The sequence below is a fragment of the Oryctolagus cuniculus genome, chromosome 3 (assembly GCF_051225735.1).
Source record: "Oryctolagus cuniculus isolate XC-2025 breed Fujian yellow rabbit chromosome 3, ASM5122573v1, whole genome shotgun sequence".
In the NCBI taxonomy this organism is placed as follows: Eukaryota; Metazoa; Chordata; class Mammalia; order Lagomorpha; family Leporidae; genus Oryctolagus; species Oryctolagus cuniculus.
In genome coordinates, this window is record NC_142869.1 from 69,012,551 (window position 1) to 69,033,639 (window position 21,089).

General features: G+C 47.0%; 1 protein-coding gene and 1 pseudogene across 9 annotated transcripts in view; both read right to left on the minus strand.

The window, feature by feature from the left end:
- Positions 1 to 21,089, minus strand: part of METAP1D (methionyl aminopeptidase type 1D, mitochondrial) — a 99,361-nt gene that overhangs the window by 66,492 nt on the left and 11,780 nt on the right. The window lies entirely within an intron of this gene.
- LOC108176858 (large ribosomal subunit protein uL23 pseudogene) lies at positions 4,219 to 8,821 on the minus strand (annotated as a pseudogene). Its single transcript, XR_016230796.1, has one exon. The product of XR_016230796.1 is annotated as a large ribosomal subunit protein uL23 pseudogene (transcript).

A 21,089-nucleotide genomic window follows, 5' to 3' on the forward strand; every position in this document is an offset into this window, starting at 1 on the left:
TTTATTTATTTGAAAGGCAAAGTTACAGGGAGGCAGAAGCAGAGAGAGAGAAAGAGAGAGAGGGAAAGAGAGAGAGAGAGATCTTCCATCCGCTGATTCACTCTCCAAATGGCTACAATGGCTGGAGCTAGACCAATCTGAAGCCAGGAGCCAGGAGTTTCCTCTGGTTCTCCCACATATGTGCAGGACCTGGGCCATCTTCCACTGCTTTCCCAGGCCATAGCAAAGAGCTGGACTGGAAGTGGAGCAGCTGGGACTCGAACTGGCGCCCATATGGGATGCCGGCACTGCAGGTGGCAGCTTTACCCCTATGCCATAATGCCGGCCCCACAAGTTTTCTAATAACTATTTTTTCCTTTCTGCCTTATCATAATCAGCACAGTAGGTCATCTGCCTTTCTTTTTTATGTTAATATTTTATTATTTATTTATTTGAAAGGCAGAGTTACAGACAGAGAGAGGGAGAGACAGAGAGAAAGCTTTTCCATCCACTGGTTTACTCCCCAAATGGCTGCAACAGCTGGAGCTGGGCCAATCCGAAGCCAGGAGCCAGGAGCCTCTTCCAGGTCTCCCACACAGGTGCAGGGGCCCAAGTGCTTGGGACATCCTCCACTGCTTTCTCAGGCCACAACAGAGAGCTGGATCAGAAGAGGAGCAGCCAGGACTAGCACCAGCACCCATATGGGATGCCAGCCCCAGAGGCGGAGGATTAACCCACTACACCACAGCCCTGGCCCCCTGCCTTTATTCTTAATAAGGAGATCTTAGTTTATAGATCACAGTTAAACCCATCACCTTAATCGTCTCACTCTCAACAATGGCAGGTGCACATTCCCCATAGGATACTTCCTCCATTATTCCTGACATTATTGTAACACAGGCCCTCCACAGGCTCTCTTTTTTTCAGTGTTGAGAAAAAAAGGAGTAATTTGCAGCCAAAGTCTCATTCCAATTTCTATTTTTCATGTAAATAAATCTAATTTTCCCTTAGAGTTTTTCATACTCCCTTCTAATTACTACCTTGTCTTGGATTAATTTTAAAAGGTTTTCCTTAAATACAAGTAGGGGTGCTACTCTTGGCAAGATGAATAAATTTCACTCACTTATCAAACAGTCAGTTATTACACCCTATAGAGAATTCTGTGTATTTACTGTGTTCAGGAGGGTTTAGAAATTACTCATACATATCTCCTGCCTTAGAGGACTTGATTATTCAGTAATTTATTAATTCAGTAAGGTTAAATTATATACTAAGGTTACTTAGGAAAAGTATTACAGGTACAACAGCTCCCGGCTCACAGTAAATGACCATGGAAGAAACAGTGGACTTCACATCCATTCCAACCTCTTCATAAGTAGACTTCTGTACTATAGTTTTGTGTTTTTTTTTTTTTTTTTTTTTTGGACAGGCAGAGTGGACAGTGAGAGAGAGAGACAGAGAGAAAGGTCTTCCTTTGCCGTTGGTTCACCCTCCAATGGCCGCTGCGGCCAGCGCACCGCGCTGATCCAATGGCAGGAGCCAGGTACTTACCCTGGTCTCCCATGGGGTGCAGGGCCCAAGGACTTGGGCCATCCTCCACTGCACTCCCTGGCCACAGCAGAGAGCTGGCCTGGAAGAGGGGCAACTGGGACAGAATCCGGCGCCCCGACTGGGACTAGAACCGGTGTGCCGGTGCTGCAAGGTGGAGGATTAGCCTAGTGAGCCGCGGTGCCGGCCTGTACTATAGCTTAAAACTACATTTCCCAGACTCCCCTGCGTGGGGGTCTATGTCTGGATTTGACTCTACCAATTAGATGCGTTCGTGGTTGATGTGAATGGGGAAGTGTGGAAGAGGCCTCATCCCTGGTGTTTGCAGTTCTTTTTTCTGCTGCTGAGCACAGCTGTGGAAATACCAGGTTTTATGCAGCAGCATTCAGGCGTCCCAGAATAGCTTCCTAAGTACTAAAAAGCAGCTGTAGGTGGCGGCAGCTTAGCTTCCCTAGTGGGACAGTTCTACTTGCTCTCCTGGTGAGCCAGTTGACAGAGGTTCTAGAAAGTTAATGCTGCAGGATTAGCCTACAGGCTGTTGTTTTTAAATTCTTCAGACCTTGTCATCTTTATTTTTTAAAGACTTATTTATTTATTTGAAAGTTAGAGTTACAGACAGAAAGGGACACATACACACACATACACACACACATACACACATCTCCCATCTAGGAGCTTCATCCAGGTCTCCCATGTGGGTGGCAGGACCCAAGACTTGGGCCATCTTCTGCTACTTTCCCAGGCGTATTAGCAAGGAGTTGGAAGTGGAGCAGCTAGGACTTGAACCAGTGCCCATATGGAATGCTGGGTTTACAGATGGCAGCTTAACCTGCTGTGTAACACCAGCCCACTTTCAGATCTCTTAGGCAAAAAGGTTTACTTAGTCATAACAAATGACAGCCAAGGGAAAAACAACAACAACAAGGACCAGGTCCCGGGACAAATTCTTGCAACTACCAGAAGCAGGGCTTAGTAGCAATTGGAAAGTGGTCAGTGGACCCAGAGCTAACATCATTATAGAAATTTGGGGAATGAAAGGCTAAGCCGTTTACATAGAACCTACACTGGCTATAGATCAGAGGAGGATAAGCAAGGGGGAAGGGGCTTTGCAACAGGAGGGCAGTCCTTAAAGGGAGGTAATTGTTGCTTCTGTACCGGTTGGGTGAACAGTTTGGAAAGTTTATATATAAACAGGGTGCAGGTGGCCCTGGTGGTCAGCTGTAATGGGATTTAAGTCCAGGTTTCAACACACATTCAGGAATGTGAAACAGTCTTTGTGTCGGCTTTGCCCAAAGCTGTTAACTGATTAACTTTGCTTATCTCTTCCCTCCTCCCCACTCAGGCTTTTATAATTAAGTATAGAATATCTCAGAATATCATTAGGAGCATCCAATGCTTACTGAAGGCACTTTCAAAAATAGCTAGAGCAAGTTCGGCTTCCTAACACTGAACCCCAACTGGTGGGGTTCCAATATAGATGGAAGGAAAGTAGGGGATGGAGGAAGGCTGGCATACAGGCAAGATCACAAGTATCAGGTGAGACAGAGAAAGGCTCTGATGGTGCTTGTAATAGTCACTGATATACAGATAGGATTTTCACACACACACAAAAAGATGGACAGAGAACAGCATTCTAGGCTGAAGGTAAAGGATGAACAAGGCTGTAGGAGTTATGAAAGCCTATTAAACACAAAGGGCTGATGAACCTAGTGTTTGCTAATGTATGGAGTATGCTTCGGAAGAATAAACTTTGGCCATACTGTGAAGGGCTTATTGTGATTTTACTTATTTATTTTCATTTTATTTGAAAGGCAGAAAGACAGAAATCTTTAATCCACTGGTTCATTCCCCAAATACCCACAACAGCCAGAGCTGAACCAGGCTGCAGCCAGAAGCACAGAACTCTTTCCAGATCTCCCACAGAAGTGGCAAGCATGTGGAAACTCACAAGTGTGTGAGCCAACATCGGCTACCTCCCAGGGTACACATTAGCAGGAAGCTGGGTGGAAAGCAGAGTAGCCAAGATTCAAACCAGGCACTCTGTACGTAACACAGGCACCCCAAACGGCCACCTAACTGTTGCACCAAATGCTCATCCCACTGAAGAGTTTAAAGTGCTCAGGATAAAGAGTAACCCATTATTAAAGTTTTTGAGTAAGGGAATGCCAATATCAGAAACGACTCATTAGGGCAATTAAAAGGGCTGAGTGACTTGGAATAGGGAATCAGAATATGGTATAGTTAGGTTATTACAAGAGGATAAATGAAAAGAAAAAAAAGGTTAAATCTTGTTGTTATTTAGAGCTGTAAAAAAAAGGGGACCAACTGGGTCGGCGCTGTGGTTCACTTGGTTAATCCTCCGTCTGGGGCACCAGCATCCCACATGGACGCTGGTTCTAGTCCCGGCTGCTCCTCTTCCTGTCCAGCTCTCTGCTGTGGCCTGGAAAAGCAGTAGAAGATGGCCCAAGTGCTTGGGCCCCTGTACCCGCATGGGAGACCAGGAGGAAGCACCTGGCTCCTGGCTTTGGATCGGCCATTGCGGCCATTTGAGGAGTGAACCAATGGAAGGAAGACCTTTCTCTCTGTCTCTCTCTCTCTCTCACTGTCTCTCTCTCTCACTGTCTGTAATTCTACCTGTCAAATAAATAAAATCTTTTTTTTTTTTTATGGTGAAAAAACATATATTTAGAATTAGCCAGCTGGACTCCGTTCAGATGATCCCAATTTTGTTGGCAACGTCCAGAGCATCATAGTCAGGAGCCAGCCGCACATACGCCTTCTTCTCTCCGTCAGGTCTGATCAGGGTGTTGACTTTGGCCACATCAATGTCATAGAGTTTCTTCACAGCTTGTTTGATCTGGTGCTTGTTGGCCTTGACATCCACAATGAACACCAGTGTGTTGTTGTCTTCTATCTTCTTCATGGCCGACTCCGTGGTCAGGGGGAACTTGATGATGGCATAGTGGTCAAGCTTGTTTCTCCTGGGGGCGCTCTTCCGAGGGTATTTGGGCTGCCGTTGGAGGCGTAGCGTCTTGGGCCGCCGGAAGGTGGGGGACGTGCGGATCTTCTTCTTCTTGTGGCTGTGGACGCCTTTCAGCACTGCCTTCTTGGCCTTCAAGGCCTTCGCTTTGGCTTCGACTTTAGGAGGGGCAGGAGCTTCCTTCTTCGCCTTCGGCGCCATCTTGGTGAAAAAGGCTAAATAAAATCTTTTAAAAAGGGGGGGACAGCACCGTGGCTCAATAGGCTAATCCTCTGCCTGCGGCGCCGACACCCCGGGTTCTAGTCCCGGTTGGGGCGCCGGATTCTGTCCTGGTTGCTCCTCTTCCAGTCTAGCTCTTTGCTGTGGCCCGGGAAGGCAGTGGAGGATGGCCCAGGTCATTGGGCCCTGCACCCACATGGGAGACCAGGAGAAACACCTAGCTCCTGGCTTCAGATCGGCACGGTGCGCCGGCCACAGCAGCCATTGGGGGGGGGGGGTGAACCAACGGCAAAGGAAGACCTTTCTCTCTATCTCTCTCTCTCTCACTGTCCACTCTGCCTGTCAAAAAAAAAGGGGGGGGGGACGGACACAAGAGACTGCAGAGGTATAATTAATATTTGACAATGTATTGAATATATACAGATAAGGGAGCAGGAATCAAAGATGACTTGGAGGGCAGTGGTGCCATTTACAGAAAAGAGGGAACACAGGAGACCAGTGGTTATGGTCTGGAAAAAATCTGTATTTTGTCTTTGGAATCACCAAATGTGAAGTAGCAGCAGGATATTTTGTGAGGGTGTGTGGAAGGTATCTGAACATGCAGGTTTGGTGCCAAGAGAGGTCAACCATAATACATCAACAGTATGACACTCTATCTAAAACATTAACTGAAAGTAACTATAAAATCTCCCTGTTTCTCATCTTGTGTAGGGTCCCCTTCCCTGTCCACCCTTGGTGTACCAGCTTTCCTTAGGGATCTGTCCTTGTTTCTCTGCTTCCCAAGCTACTGGCCTTTGGTCTAGGAAATGCCATCAGATCTTTATGACTTCCAAATCTATCTCCAGTCCAGACCCCTCTCTAGAATTCACCTGACCTGTTGATTTCCTTTGCTTAAAGGAAATCTCCACTCGACTGTCTCCAGTCTCCATGCATTACACATTCAATATGACTCATGTTGAGTTCACATTCTCTTCCAAACTTTGTCTGCTCTCCTAGGTTCTCAATGACTGGCACCACAATCCATTCAACCAGCCAAGCCAGAAGAACTTGGGAGTCAGGGGAGCACCCACTACTCATCCCTTTCCACCATTATCATCATCCTCAAATCCAGACAATAACCAGTTTATGAATTTACCTCACAAATATCTTCTAAAACAATTCACTTCTCTCTCTCTCACCATCCTAGTTCAGGCTGCTATCCTCTGTCACCCAGAACAACTACAATGGCTTCCCTCCTAGCCTCTCCACTTCCAGAGTCATCTTCCTCCAAACCACCCTCCTCCTGGAAGCCAGTGAGATCTTTACACCATGCTAGTTGTTTTTTTTTTTTTTTTAAGATTTATTTATTTATTTGAAAGGCAAAATTACACAGAGAGAGGAGAGGCAGAGAGACAGAGAGAGAGAGAGAGAGAGAGAGAGAAAGAGAAAGAGAGTCTTCTGTCTGCTGGTTCACTCCCCAGTTGGCCGCAATGGCCAGAGCTGTGCCTATCTGAAGCCAGGAGCCAGGAGCCTGGAGCCTCTTCTGGGTCTCCCACACAGGTGCAGGGGCCCAAGGACTTGGGCTATCTTCTATTGCTTTCCCAGGCCATAGCAGAGAGCAATCAGAAGTGGAGCAGCTGGGACTTGATCCAGTGTCCATATGGGATGCTGGCACTCACTGCAGGTAGCAGCTTTACCAGCTACACCACAGCGCCAGCCCCTACACCATGCTAGTTTGAACACATCACACCCTCACTTATAATCTTTATTGCTTTGGCTGTATCATAATCACCCCAAAACTCAGCATTTTCAGTCAACAAATCTTTGTTAGTTCTCATAACTCTATGGCATGGCTGGATGGTTTCTCTGATCAGATTGAAGTGATCTAAGACAGCCTCATAACACTGGTTCAATGTTAGTTGGGGTGATGTGGAAACTTAGTTATGTGACTCTCATCATCCAGCCTGCACTCTCTCATATGGTCATTGTCGTAGTGTTGCCAGGGGAAGCAGAAAGTAAAATATAATACTCAAGTATTTCTAAGACTGTTCACATCATCTCATTGGTCAAAGAAGCTACATAGCCAACCCAAGATCCAAAGGGTACAAAAACAGAGCTGACCTTTTGACAGGAGGAGCTTCAAAATTATAAAACAAAAGAACAAGCAGAGAGAAAGGGGAAGAAGTTACAGCCTTTTGCAGTAAACCACATTAATTTACCTTACAAACTTCTTATGATCTGGATCCTGTTACCTTACTCCTCATCCCTTGAAATCTGGCCCTTGTCCCAGGACACTCATAGTATTCTCTGCATCAAACATAACGTTTTCCTCTTTTAGGCCTTTGTACCTATTACTCTTCTACCCTGACTTCTTCTTTTTTTTTTTTTAATTTTTTTAAAATTTATTTATTTATTTTGACAGGCAGAGTGGACAGTGAGAGAGAGAGAGACAGAGAGAAAGGTCTTCCTTTGCCGTTGGTTCACCCTCCAATGGCCGCCATGGCCGGTGCGCTGAGGCCAGTGCACCACGCTGATCCGATGGCAGGAGCCAGGTGCTTCTCCTGGTCTCCCATGGGGTGCAGGGCCCAAGCACCTGGGCCATCCTCCACTGCACTCCCTGGCCACAGCAGAGGGCTGGCCTGGAAGAGGGGCAACCGGGATAGAATCCGGCACCCCGACCGGGACTAGAACCCGGTGTGCCGGCGCCGCAAGGCGGAGGATTAGCCTAGTGAGCCGCGGCGCCGGCCCTACCCTGACTTCTCTCTTGCTTCACTACCATTCAGCCTTAGGTCATTTCTTTCTTTCTTTCTTTCTTTTTTTTTTTTTTTTTAAGATTGACTTTATTTATTTGAAAGGCAGAGTTAGAGAGAGACAGAGAGACCTTCCATCTGCTGATTTACTCCCCAAATGGCGACAACAGCCAGGGCTGGGCCAGGCTGAAGCCAGTAGCCAGAGTTCTATCAGGATCTCCCATATGGGTGCAGGGGCCCAAGAACTTAGGTCATCCTCCGCTGCCTTTTTAGGTACACAAGCAGGATCAGAAGAGGAGCAGCTGGAACTTGAACTGGTGCCCATATGGGATTCCAGCATTGCAGGCAGCGGCTTAACCCACTATGCCACAACATCGGCCCCTTTCAGGTCTTTTCTTAAATGTCACCTTCTCTGGGAAGTCTTCTTTGATCCTTTAAGACTACAGTGGATGCCCTGCCACTGTGCTTCACAGTCCTTATGCTGGCCCTTGTCACAGCCCTTGACACATGTATTGCCATGTAAGCCCATTACATGATAGACTGTAAGCTTCCTAGGGCAAGGACTGTGCCTTTTTCATGCAAGGAAGGTGATAAATTTCTAACTACTGAAGTTACAGTAGTGTCCCCCCTACCCCGCAGCTACAGTTTTCCTTTCCATGGTTTCATTTCCTGTGACTTCAATTACCCAGTCAATTGTAGTCCCAAAATACTAGATGAAAAATTCCAGAAATAAACAATTTGTAACTTTCAAATTGCACATTGTTTTTTTTTTTTTTTTAAAGATTTATTTATTTGAAAGTCAGAGTTACACAGAGAGAGGAGAGGCAGAGAGAGAGAGAGAGAGAGAGAGAGAGAGGTCTTCTATCCAATGGTTCACTCCCCAATTGGCCACAATGGCTGGAGCTGCACCAATCCGAAGCCAGGAGCTTCTTCTGGGTCTCCCACGTGGGTGCAGAGGCCCAAGGGCCCAAGCATCTTGTACTGCTTTCCCAGGCCATAGCAGAGAGCTGGATCGGAAGAGGAACAGCCAGGTCTTCAACTGGCACCCATATGGGATGCCAGCACTGCAGGCCAGGGCATTAACCTGCTGAGCCACAGTGACGGCCCTTGCACAATGTTCTGATTAGCATGATGAAACCTTTCACCCTCCACCTGGGATGTGGATCACCCTTTTGTCCGGCAAATCCATGCTACATATGCTCCCTGCCTTTTCGTCACTTTTAAGATATATTGGTCATGAGACCAACTGCTGAGGTATCACAGTGATTGTGCTCAGGTAACCCTTATTTTACTTAATAATGGCCCTAAAGCATAAAGTGGTGATGCTGACAATTTGGGTATACCAAAAAAAAAAAAAAAAAAAAAAAAAAAAGCCATAAAACTGTTTCACTTCTTTAGCTGAAAACATAGTAAGATATTTTGAGAGAGATACCGTGTTCATGAACATCTACTACATTATATTGTTACAACTATTCTTTTTATTATTTTAAAATTTTTTATTTATTTTATTTGAAAGGGAGAGAGGGAGAGAGAAGGAGGGAGGTGGAAAGAATAAGGAGGGAGAGTATCTTGCATCCACTGATTCAATCCTCAAATGTCTACAACAGCCAGGTCTGGACCAGGACAAAGCCAGGAGCTTGGCCCTCCTTCTGGGTATCTCATGTGGGTAGCAGGGACCCAAATACTTACATCGTTATTTGCCACCTTCCAGAGTGGTCACTGGAAGGAAGCTGGAATTGGAAACAGAGCCTGGGACTCAAACCTAGTAGGGACTCTAATGCAGGTATCTTAATGGTTGAGCCAATTATAGTATTAATACCTTACTGTGTCTATGTCATAAATTAAGCTTTGTCATGTATTTGTAAGAAAAAAACATAGTACAAGGCCGGCGCCACAGCTCACTAGGCTAATCCTCCGCCTTGCGGCGCCGGCACACCGGGTTCTAGTCCCGGTCGGGGTGCCGGATTCTGTCCCGGTTGCCCCTCTTCCAGGCCAGCTCTCTGCTGTGGCCAGGGAGTGCAGTGGAGGATGGCCCAAGTGCTTGGGCCCTGCACCCCATGGGAGACCAGGAGAAGCACCTGGCTCCTGCCATCGGATCAGCGCGGTGCGTTGGCCGCAGTGCGCTGGCCGCGGCGGCCATTGGAGGGTGAACCAACGGAAAAGGAAGACCTTTCTCTCTGTCTCTCTCTCTCTCACTGTCCACTCTGCCTGTCAAAAATAAAAAAATAAAAAAACATAGTACATATAGCATTAAGTATTATCCACAGTTTTAGGCAACCCACAGGGTTGGAATATATCCTCAAAGACAAGGGGACTACGGCACTATATATGAAGTATTATGGGAAAAAAAAGTAAACTAGGAGGCCTGAGTTGTGGTGCAGCAGGTAAAGCCTCTGCCTGTAACACCAGCATCCCATATGGGTGCCAGTTTGTGTCCCAGCTGCTCCACTTCCAGTCCAGCTCTCTGCTAATGGCCTGGAAAAGCAGCAGAAGATGGCCCAGGTGTTTGGGCCTCAGCCACCCACATGGGAGACCTGGATGAAACTCTGGTTTCAACTTGGTCAAACCCTAGCCATTGTGGCTATCTGGGAGGGAACCCGTGGATGGGAGCTCTCTCTGTCTCTCCCTCCCTCCCTCTCTCTCTTTCTGTTAACTCTGGATTTCAAGTAAATCTGAAAGAATTCAAAATCATAAAGGAAAGAAGGACGGAAGGAAGGGAGGGAGGGAAGGAAAAGAAAGGAAAGAAAGAAGGAAACAAAAGGAGGACAAAGTTAGGAATATGGACAAAGTCTCATAGTTGGCCCAGGATTAACAGAACAATAAAAGGATCTGCAGAAAGACTTGAGTGAGGCACTATGGTTTCCATCAGACCAGAGGTGGTAACTGTCACTGAGTAAATGAAAAGGGTTGACATTAGATGAGGAGCCCCTCCCCCTAAAAAAAGAAATTATAAAACTGGAATAAAATGAAACAAAGTGTGACACAAGTAAGTGCAATATTTCTGGCCATGAGGCACCAAAATTCATTTTAGAAGTCAAAAAAGATGGTGAATCAAATACACGTCTACTGTTACTGCCTCTCCTGGATGTGAAGGCATGTGCCTGTAAGACCAGAGAGAACAGGGGAGGAGATAACAGGAGCAAAGAAGACTAGAGGCTGAAAAGCAGATGATGGGAGGTAGTTGACTCGGAGGTAGATGACCAGAAAACTGGATCCAGTTCAGGCAGTGGAAAGAGGCAAAAATTCCCAGAAGCCAGGTGGAGGTCTCTGGGCAAAATGGGGATGTGGAACTAAAATAAGGAAGAGTGGTTGGAAACCTGTTCTAAGACAAAGCTCAACCCCCAGGCTCCATTCCCTACTCTATGAAATATGAAATGGAGGGACTGCCCTTCTATTCTGGCAAAAGGCTAGAGATTGATTCTTTTTTTTTTTTTTTTTTTTGACAGGCAGAGTAGACAGTGAGAGGCAGAGACAGAGAGAAAGGTCTTCCTTTGCCATTGGTTCACCCTCCAATGGCTATCCTGGTCTCCCATGGGGTGCAGGGCCCAAGGACTTGGGCCATCCTCCACTGCACTCCCTGGCCACAGCAGAGAGCTGGCCTGGAAGAGGGGAAACCGGGACAGAATCCGGTGCCCCGACCGGGACTAGAACCCAGTGTGCCAGCGCCGCAAGGCAGAGGATTAGCCTAGTGAGCCGCGGTGCCGGCCGGAGATTGATTCTTAGGAGAGAGTAAAAGAGTAGGTCTTTGCCAGGAACACTTGAGGTCAGGGTACTACAATGAACACCAGGACTTTAAGAGACCAACTGCAGGGGCCGGTGCTGAGGCACAGCAGGTTAAAGCCCTGGCCTGAAGTGCCGGCATCCCATATGGGCTGCTCCTCTTCCCATCCAGCTCTCTGCTATGGCCTGGGAAAGCAGTAGAAGATGGCCCAGGTCCTTGGGCCCCTGCATCTGCGGGGCAGACCCCGAAGAAACTCCTGGCTCCTGGCTTCGGATGGTGCAGCTTCAGCTGTTGTGGCCATCTGGGGAGTGAACCAGTGGTTGAAAGACACCTCTCCCTCTCCCTCTCTGCCTCTCTGTAACTATGCCATTCAAGTAAACAAATAATCTTATTTGAAAGGCAGAGAGTTACAGAGAGGCAGAGAGCAAGAAATGTCTTCCATCAACTTCCATGGCTGCAATAGCCAGAGCTGGGCCAATCTGAAGCCAGGAGCCAGGAACTTCTTCCAGGTCTTCCAGGCGAGTACAGGGGCCCAAGGACCTAGGCCATCTACTACTGCTTTCCCAGGCCATAGCCTAGGCTAGACTGGAAGTGGAACAGCCAGAACTTGAATTGGTGCCCATATGGGATGCCAGCACCATAGGTAGTGGCTTTACTGACTACACCGCAGCGCTGCTGGCCTCCTCCCCACCCTGAGACTGCCCTGCTTCTGATCTAGCTCTCTGCTAATGTGCCTGGGAGAGCAGTGGAAGATGGCTCAACTGCCTGCGCTCCTGCACCCACGTAGGAGACCTGAATAAAGCTCCTGGTTCCTGGCTTTAGCCTGGACCAGCCTCAGACATTGTGATCATTTGGGGAGTGAACCAGCAAATGGAAGATCTCTCTCTCTCTATAACTCTGCCTTTCAGATAAATAAAATAAATCTAAAATAAAACAAAAGAAAACCCTAAATTACCTACTTTAGAAACATGAAAAATTTCTATCTGTATGCAAAAGTTATCCCAGGACAGGCATTTGACACAGTGGTTAAAGATATTATTGGGATGCCTGCATCTCATATTGCGGTGCCCAGGTTCAAGGCCTGGCTCTGTTTGTGATTCCAGCATCCTCCTAATGTGCATTCTGGGAGACAGCTCAATAAGCTGGATCTCTGCCCCCCACATCGGAGACCCTAACTGAGTTCCAGGCTACTTGTTTCAGCTTGACAAGTACAGCTGTCATAGGCATCTGGGGAGTGAAATCTGTCTCCCAAATAACAAATTTTTAAAAATTATCCCATTTATTTCTTGCATAGTTGGTAAGCACAGACAGTGATCAAAACCCCTACTATTGGGGGCTGGTGCTTTGCTGTAATGGGTAAAGCCACTGCCTACAGTGCCAGCATCCCATATGGGCCACTGGTTCGAGTCCCAGCTGTTCTACTTCTGATCCAGCTCCCTGCTAATGTGTCTGGGAAAGTAGCAGGGGATGGTCCAAGTCCTTGGGCCCCTGCAGCCACATGATTAAGGAAGTTTCTGGCTTCTGGCTTCTGATCAGCCCAGAAGCCAGGAGCCCTTGGCCTATGTCATTTCATGAGTGAGCCAGAAGATGGAAGATATCTTTTTTTTAAAGATATTATTTATTTAAAGTCAGAGTTACATAGAAAACGAGAGGCAGAGAAGAGAAAGAGAAAGAGAGAGAGAAAGAGAGAGAGAGAGAGAGAGAGAGGTCTTCTGCCTGCTGGTTCACTCCCCAGATGGCCACAACGGCTGGAGCTGTGCCAATCTGAAGCCAGGATCCAGGAGCTTCTTCTGGGTCTCCTCCACGGATGCAGGGGCCCAAGGACATGGGCCATCTTCTATTGCTTTCCCAGGCCATAGCAGAGAGCTGAATCGGAAGTGGAGCAGCCAGGACTCAAACGGGTGCCCATATGGGATACCGGCACTGCAGGTGGCTGCTTTACCTGCTATGCCACAGTGCTGCCCAACCTGGAAGATCTCTCTCTCTTTCTCTTTCTCTGTAACTCTGCCTATCAAATAAATAAGTAAATGCTAAAACAAAACAAAACAAAAAACTACTATCCAAATTCTTGATAGGCCAGGCTACATTTAAAACAATCAACATGCCAGTAGGCAGGCTTTGCTTCTGAATCAAATGATTATGCATTTGGGAATTCTGAAAATAATCCCAATGTCACATAATACTCTTTTTTAAAATACAGGAATTATTTATTTATTTGAAAGGCAGGGAGAGAGTGAGAGAGAGAGAGAGGGAAATTGGGAGATGGGGAGAAACTGGGAGAGTAAGATCTTCATCTGCTGGTTCACTCCCCAAATACCCACAACAGGGGTTGGGTAAGACCTAAGTGAGGAGCCAGGAACTCCATCCATGTCTCTGTGTGGGTGGCAGGGGCCCAGCCATCATCTGCTGGCTCCTACAATGTGTATTAGCAGGAAGCTGGATTGAAAGTGGAGTAGCTGCAACTCAAACTAGGCATTCTGATATGGGATGTTGGCATCCCAGGTGGCAGCTTAACCTGCTGCACCACAGCACCCTCCACTGTCTAAGTGTATATCTTTGGTTTAACATTTTTTAATGAATAAGAGTTTTGTTATAAATATATTCACAAATCAGAAAAAAAAAAAAAACTACCCCGTTAGACCATGTCTCCCGTCTCCCATGATGCTCATGCTCCATCCTGCCAGGTAGAGCGGTTCCTATGTTCTCTCATTTCTCTTCTCTCACAAGGGGTCTCTTTTGCCTGCTACTTTCTCTTTTGTTCCTCCTGAGTGGCTGGCTTGGGCACACACAGGCTCCTACACTGCTTTGCTGGCTGCTCACCCACATCCTGCCTCTGCATACACACTGCCTCACTCATCTTCTTACCTGTTTATTTGCTCTCCCTCTAATACGAGCTCTTCCTCTTTCCCACACTCCTTCGCTCTTATTTTCCTATTCCCTCAGGTTCATCAGACTTGCCACCTCTCCTCCCGCATCCTCCAACAACTCTTGCCCGGGTCCTGGTTCAACAAAGGGCTGTTGTCTGAAGCTCTGCCCAGGCGGCTGCGGGGACAATTAGGGCAGATGCAGAGATGCTGGGCATGAGGAGACCAGGTGGCCAGCCCGGGTTTCCCAGGCCACCGTGGCAGGAGGGGGCAAGCCCAGTCTAAAGGATGGGGCCAAGGTGGCAGGGGATAGAGGCCGAGTCCTGCTGCTCGACAGCCGGAGCTCACACACATGGGCCACCAGGACAAGCTCCATGGCCTGGATGGGTTCTGGGAGCTGCCAGTTGGACACGCTGACCTAGACAACCAATTAAGGCGAGTTCAAGGTCTGTTGCACACAGCACAGTCTTTCAAATGAGGCTAAATCCCCTGTAAAGAGTTAGTGATTTCTCTCCCACTAAATTTTCCAGATTAACAGTCACAGTAAGAACTAGAAGACAAGGGTACTGAAAATTCGACACACACGGAGCTCAGACCTCATGTTCTTTTATTTACTTTTGGAAACAAACCAGGGATTTGGGGAATAGTGAGGGATCTAGTAGACTTGCTTGATGAGAATTTGTACTGGGAAGGAATTTGAGATCAAGGTCAGGAATGATTAATATGCATGCAGGAAGTCATCAACATTTAAGCATAAGCAATATGAATCTCATTAAATCTTCAATAGCTTCCTATTGCCCGAAGGAATTGGTGGTATTCTAATGATTAAAGCAGTAACATTAAAGTAGAAGACAGCATTAGAAAATTAATCTGACCCTTGTAAAAGCAGCTACCACACAGCAATAATCCACCTAGACTGACTTCCTCAGACTTTCTCAGGCTGCTGCGATTTTTCTTTAACATACCCAGTCTCCTTGTGCTCTGAGGCAGAAGGCTTGGCTGCAAAGTTATGAGAAACACAGAGGTTCAAGAGATTTTCTTTCTTTGAATTTAGGTAATTGATAACCCTCCCCATGCTTCACTCCACAAAGAAGCCATCACCCTGCTCTCTGGCTGTTTGTCCTGCCTCCCTCCCTGGCCCCAGCGCAGCCTTGTCCCTGCTGCGTCCTCGCTCACTGCTCTGATTGCAGCACCCCTGCACTTGGCCATGCCCTGAACAGCTGCTATTCACAGAGCATAAAGCAGGGAGAGGACAGCAGACAGAGGAGCTGTCTCTTGAAATATCAGCTCCTGGCGGGGCCAGGATTCAGCAGCGTCGGCCCGTTTGTGGAGAATGTGGTCCAGGTGTTCTTTTCTCTCCTGACCTACTTTGAACTGATCTTATGGGAAAACCATTCTCTTACTCATGACGGAGAGTCATGGTGTGTGAGGCCCCAAATTCAGGACAATTACATGCCAAACTGAAGAGAAAACAACAGTGTGAAATGTAGATTTTGAAACTGAGAGATAAAAGGAATCTCAAGATTAATTTTCCTACGGTGATATTTCAGTAATTAATAGATTTTCTCTTGGTGGGGTAGAAATTTTTTAAGAACCACTGTCATAATGCCAGTAGCCCTCCTTAGAAGAAAGTTCACTTTAGAAATGCATACTGGGCTGGCGCTGTGGCACAGCGGCCTAAAGCCCTGGCCTGTAGCACCAGCAACCCACAGAGGTGTCGGTTTGAGTTCCGGCTGCTCCACTTCCAATCTGGCTCTCTGCTACGACCTGGGAAAGCAGTGGAAGATGACTCAAGTCCTTGGGCCCTTGCACTCGCGTGGGAGACCCAAAGAAGCTCCTGGTTCCTAGCTTCAGATCAGCTCAGCTCTGGCTGTTGCGGTCATTTGGGGAGTGAACCAGTGGATGGAAGACCTCTCTCTCTCTGGATCTACTTCTCTCTCTAACTGTCTTTCAAATAAATAAAATAAATCTTTAAGAAAAAAAAAATAGGCATAAAGCTATCAGTCTCCACCATTAAGGCACTTACAAACCAAAAGGAAAAAAAAAAAAAAAAAAAAAAGAAATGCCTACCCTTCTATCTAAATGACCATGGGTGACAGTTCAGTTTCTTTTTCACACATTTCTATAATATCTTAATATTGCCACTGAGCGAGGCAATTACAGGCTTACCATGTGCTTTGCATGGTGCTAAGTGATGGGTGGTTGGTCTTTGAGATGGTCCCCAATAGGCCCGTCTCCTGCTATTCACACCTTGGACTGGTCCCCTGCCATACTAGGGGTCTATGTGATCCATAGCTTCTGACAGTGACGGGAAGTCACTTCAGAGGTTTAGTTAGAAAGGACTATGGCTCTGTCATGGATACTCTGGTTCTCTCTCTCTCCCTCTCTCCCGGCTTCTGTAAGCACCTCACTAGTTTTCTGCTGTGAACAGTCCTACAAGGAGGCACAGGGAGCAAGAAACGAAGCCTGCCAACTGTCACGAGAGTGAAGTTAGAACTGGGTCCTTTAGCCCCAGCAAGTCCCTGCATAGCTACGCTTTCAGCCAACAACTCACCTGTAGGTCGTGAGAAATCCTGGGCTAGACACCAAGTTCAGTCACTCCTGGATTCCTGGCCCTCTGAAGCTGTGACACAGTAAGTGGTAGTTGTTTGGGCAATTTGTTCCACAGCAATGGGTAAGCAGCTGTATGGGTATTATTTCTTTCAGTCCTTGGAACAGCCACTAAAGTAGGGACTCACTCACTCATGTTTTACAAATGAAGAAACCGAAGCTTAAAAAGACTAACCAGACCAAGGCTCCATAACTACTAAGCCGCAGTATCAAGATTCAAACCTAAGCAGGCTGACCTGAGAACCTATATTCTTGGCTTCTTCGTATTATTTTTATAACCAGAAAATATATTTTAAAAGTATTTTCATCTCTAGAAAAAGAAATTCCCAGGACTGGTGCTATGGCATAGTAGGTTAAATGTCTGCCTGCAGCTCCAGCAATCAATATGGGTGCCAGTTCAAGTTCTGTCTGCTCTACTTCTAATCCAGCTCCCTGCTGATGACCTGGGAAAGCAGTAGAAGATGGCCCAAGTGCTTGGGCCTGGAAGAAACTCCCAGCTCCTGGCTTTGGATCAGCTCAGTCTGGCTGTTGTGGCCATTAGGGGAGTGAACCAGTGGGTGGAAGACCTCTCTCTCTGCCTCACCCTCTCTCTGTAACTGCCTTTCACATAAATAAATAAGTAAATAAATAGGAAGGAAGGCAGGAAGAGAGAGAGAGAGAGAGAGAGAGAGAGAGAGAGAGAGAAATTCCCATTTGGCTTAGTCAGCTTTTTGCCACTACAACAGAATACCTGATACAGGTTACTTATGAAACAAGGAGGTCTATTTCAATTCACCATCTCTTAGGCCTCTGGTGATACATTCTTGCTGGCAGGATCCTGAGGCGGCACAGAACATCTCACGGCAAGAGGGGGTGTGAGTGTGTGCGTGAGTGTGTCTGTGTCTGTGTCTGTGTGAAGCCTCCAGACTCAGTCTCGGAGGCTGCACTCCATCAGCCTAACCCAGTCTAATCACTTCCAAAGGCCTCGCCACAACACACTACAATTGGATTACGTTTCCAACCGCTCAGAACCACTAACCCAAGAGTTTGGGGACCAAGCCTTTAACACATGGGTCTTTGGGGGACACCCAAACTAACATTCACATAATTACATCATCGTTCCTTCACTGCTATTTCAGAAGTAGAGTCCCCTCCGCACTCTCGGGCAACTTTTCCCCCCTCCTGCTCCTTCTGGTCCTTTGCATCTTTCTAGAGTCTGCTTTCCCTGTAGGAGCCTCCTGATTGCCAGGATTTCCAGTGCTCCTTTATCCTTACTAGTTTATCTCCTTCCCTCGGCTCCAAAAGATGGCTAAAGCCTCTACTGCAAAAACAAAACAAAACATAGGCCTCCACAAAAACTTCAACACAAGTGTTCACAGTAGCACGATTCTAGAAAGCGGAAATAACTCAAATGTCCATCAACTGGTGAAGGGATAAAAAGCTGATTTTATACATATACACATAATTTGTGTGTACATCTGGAATATTATTAAACAATAAGTAGGAATGAAGTACTTTTATATACTTCAGTAGGGATGAACCTTGAAAATATGCTGGGTCAGCGCCGTGGCTATCTTGGTTAATCCTCCACTTGGCAGTGCCGGCATCCCATATGGGCACAGGTTCTAGTCCCAGTTGCTCCGCTCTCTGCTGTGGCCCAGGAGGGCAGTGGGGGATGGCCCAAGTGCTTGGGCCCTGCACTCACGTGGGAGACCAGGAAGAAGCGCCTGGCTCCTGGCTTCGGATCAGCAGCGCCAGCCATAGCGGCCATTGCGGGGTGAACCAACGGAAGGAAGACCTTTCTCTCTGTCTCTCTCTCTGTCTAACTCTGCCTGTCAAAAAAAAAAAAAAAAGAAAAGAAAAGAAAAGAAAAGAAAAGAAAAGAAAAGAAAAGAAAAAAAGAAAGAAAGAAAGAAAGAAAGAAAGAAAGAAAGAAAGAAAGAAAGAAAGAAAAGATCATGCTAAGTCTAAGAAGCCAGCAACAGAAGGCCACATACTGTATGACTGCATTTATATGAAATGTCCAGAATAGGCAAATCTACAGAGACAGGGCATTACTGGTTGCCTAGGGCTGCAGGGGATATGGGGACTGGGAGTGACCGTTAATAGGTAAGAGGTTTCTTTTGGGGATGGTGAAGACGTAAAATGGATTGTGGTGGTGCTCACACGATTCTGTGAATATACTAAAAACCACAGAATTATACATTTTAAATAAGTGAATTGTATGGTCTGTGAATTACATCTTGAGAAAGATGTTACTAGAAAATAAAAGGGGGCGGGGAGTGGCACTGTGGTGCAGCGGGTTAAAACCCTGGCCTGAAGCATCAGCATCCCATATGGGCGCTGGTTCGAGACCTGGCTGCTCCTCTTCATACCCAGCTCTCTGCTATGGCCTGGGAAAGAAGTAGAAGATGGTCCAAGTCCTTGGGCCCCTGCACCTGCATGGGAGACCCAGAAGAAGCTCCTGGATCCTGGTTTCAGATTGGCGCAGTTCGGCGATTGCAGCCGACTGGGGAGTGAACCATCGGATGGAAGACCCCTCTCTCTCTGTGCCTCTCCTCTCTCTGTGTAACTCTGACGTTCAAATAAATAAATCAATCTTTAAAAAAAAGAAAGAAAATAAAAAGGGACAAAAACCCTCCACAGTTCTTGACAACTACCACTTATCCTATTTCCTTCTGAACATTTTGGCCCATGTCACTGTGGCCTCCCAGTGGCCAGATTTGCTGATCCTGACTCGGTGGTCCTAAGGCTTCCTCCTGAGGCTGATCCTGATCAGGCTCTCTGTTTTAGCCAGCTGCTCCTTTTCAGCTCTCATGGGTCCTCTCCTTCCTTGGGTCCCCTTCTGTGGTGGAATGAGAAGGCCATGCTAAGATGGCCACTGGCAAGGGAGCGTCAGTTACTCAGGACAGGCTTCAGAAACACCTTGGGAAACCACCTGGCAACAGGCTGTGATTGGATGGCTTCGGATACTGCCTGGCAACAGTCTGTGACTGGTTAGGGCATAAACCACCCCTTGACCAGACTGGCTGCCTTGGCTATTTAAGCTGCTGTACCAACTGAAATAAGGGAGTCTACCGGCTGCTTGCCTCTGGCCTGCTTTCACCCGACTCCCTCCTGGGGTCTGTGTGGTGACTCTGCCTCCTGCCCCCACCACGCTCCTCCTCTCAGAACGAATCCACAGCAACATGCTTCCCAACAAGCCTCCATGACCTGACAGTTTCTCCTCTATACCCTTTCTCTCGCATTCATCTCTCCTTTCCATCTCACAGTCGTTACACACTTTGCTCCTGCCACTATGTCCTAATTGACAGCAATGATTTTCCCTCTAATACATCCAAGACACCTCGGCAGTAGATTAAAATGGAGACACAATCTCACTTCCTTGTCAGAAGCCTTCAGTGGTCCCTGCTGCCTTGAACATAAACCCTAAGCTGCCCTTCAAGGCTCTTCACTACCTGGTCCTAACTTGTGTTATTCATCTCCACTGACACAAATTCTGCCCTAGCCAAACTCTCCATTCCAGAATCCTCTACACATGCCTTGCCTTCTGTACTCACGCAGCTTTGCCACAACCCCTGCCTTATCCTCTCCAGAATGCTCTCCTCGGGGCCTCTGATGGTTGCCTTTCAAAGCCTAATCCAACTCCCATTTCTTCTGTGCCGTGAACACTCCAACTCCAAGTGATCTTCTTTTCCTCTTGCTCCCAGAGCACTATCATACACCTGCTGTGTGCTTTATCATGTTTCGGGCTTCTTTCCCCAATTAAACTAAAAACTGACCCAGCTCAGAAGTGACCCCCATCATGAAACTGCAGATCCTAGCCCCAGATCATCCAGTTCTTCACTCCTTCCCACTACACCTGTTCTTGAACCTTGCTGGGAATTCCCATCTTTGGACAACTGCCTTTTCCTCAAATTTTCTTTTTACTTCTTCTACCTTCCAGATAGTTCTTTTTAATAATGGGTGCAGATACAAGGCCCAAGCCCTTATGACACTTTCAGCCTAGGATACACTCTGGGATTTATCAGCTCAGTCCCCTTCTTGCCCTCTTCCCTGCCTCTCTGACTTCTTGCTCCTTCTAGTGCATTTATCTGGAAAATTTCAGTCAAGCCATCTCTACCTCCACTCTTCTATACACACAGGGTGATGTCCACTTAGAGAAAATCACAGGGGCAATGAACTGGGCTACTACAAATAGGTACACTAATGTCTAATTTCACTTGGATCATTAACTTTGCTAGGCAATCTTTCTCTTTAACCATTATCAATCTCTTTTCCTATTTATCAATTGCCAACTTCATCATTTCATCTCTGATTTCCACAAAAGCAGATAGATAGAAATAGAAGTCACCAGGGATAAAGAGCTTCTTCAATTTTCTGTTCCTTCTCCCACATGAAAAAGCGATCTGCATGTGCATCTGTCACTTTCTCCATCCCTAAGGGAACGGAGTCTGCCC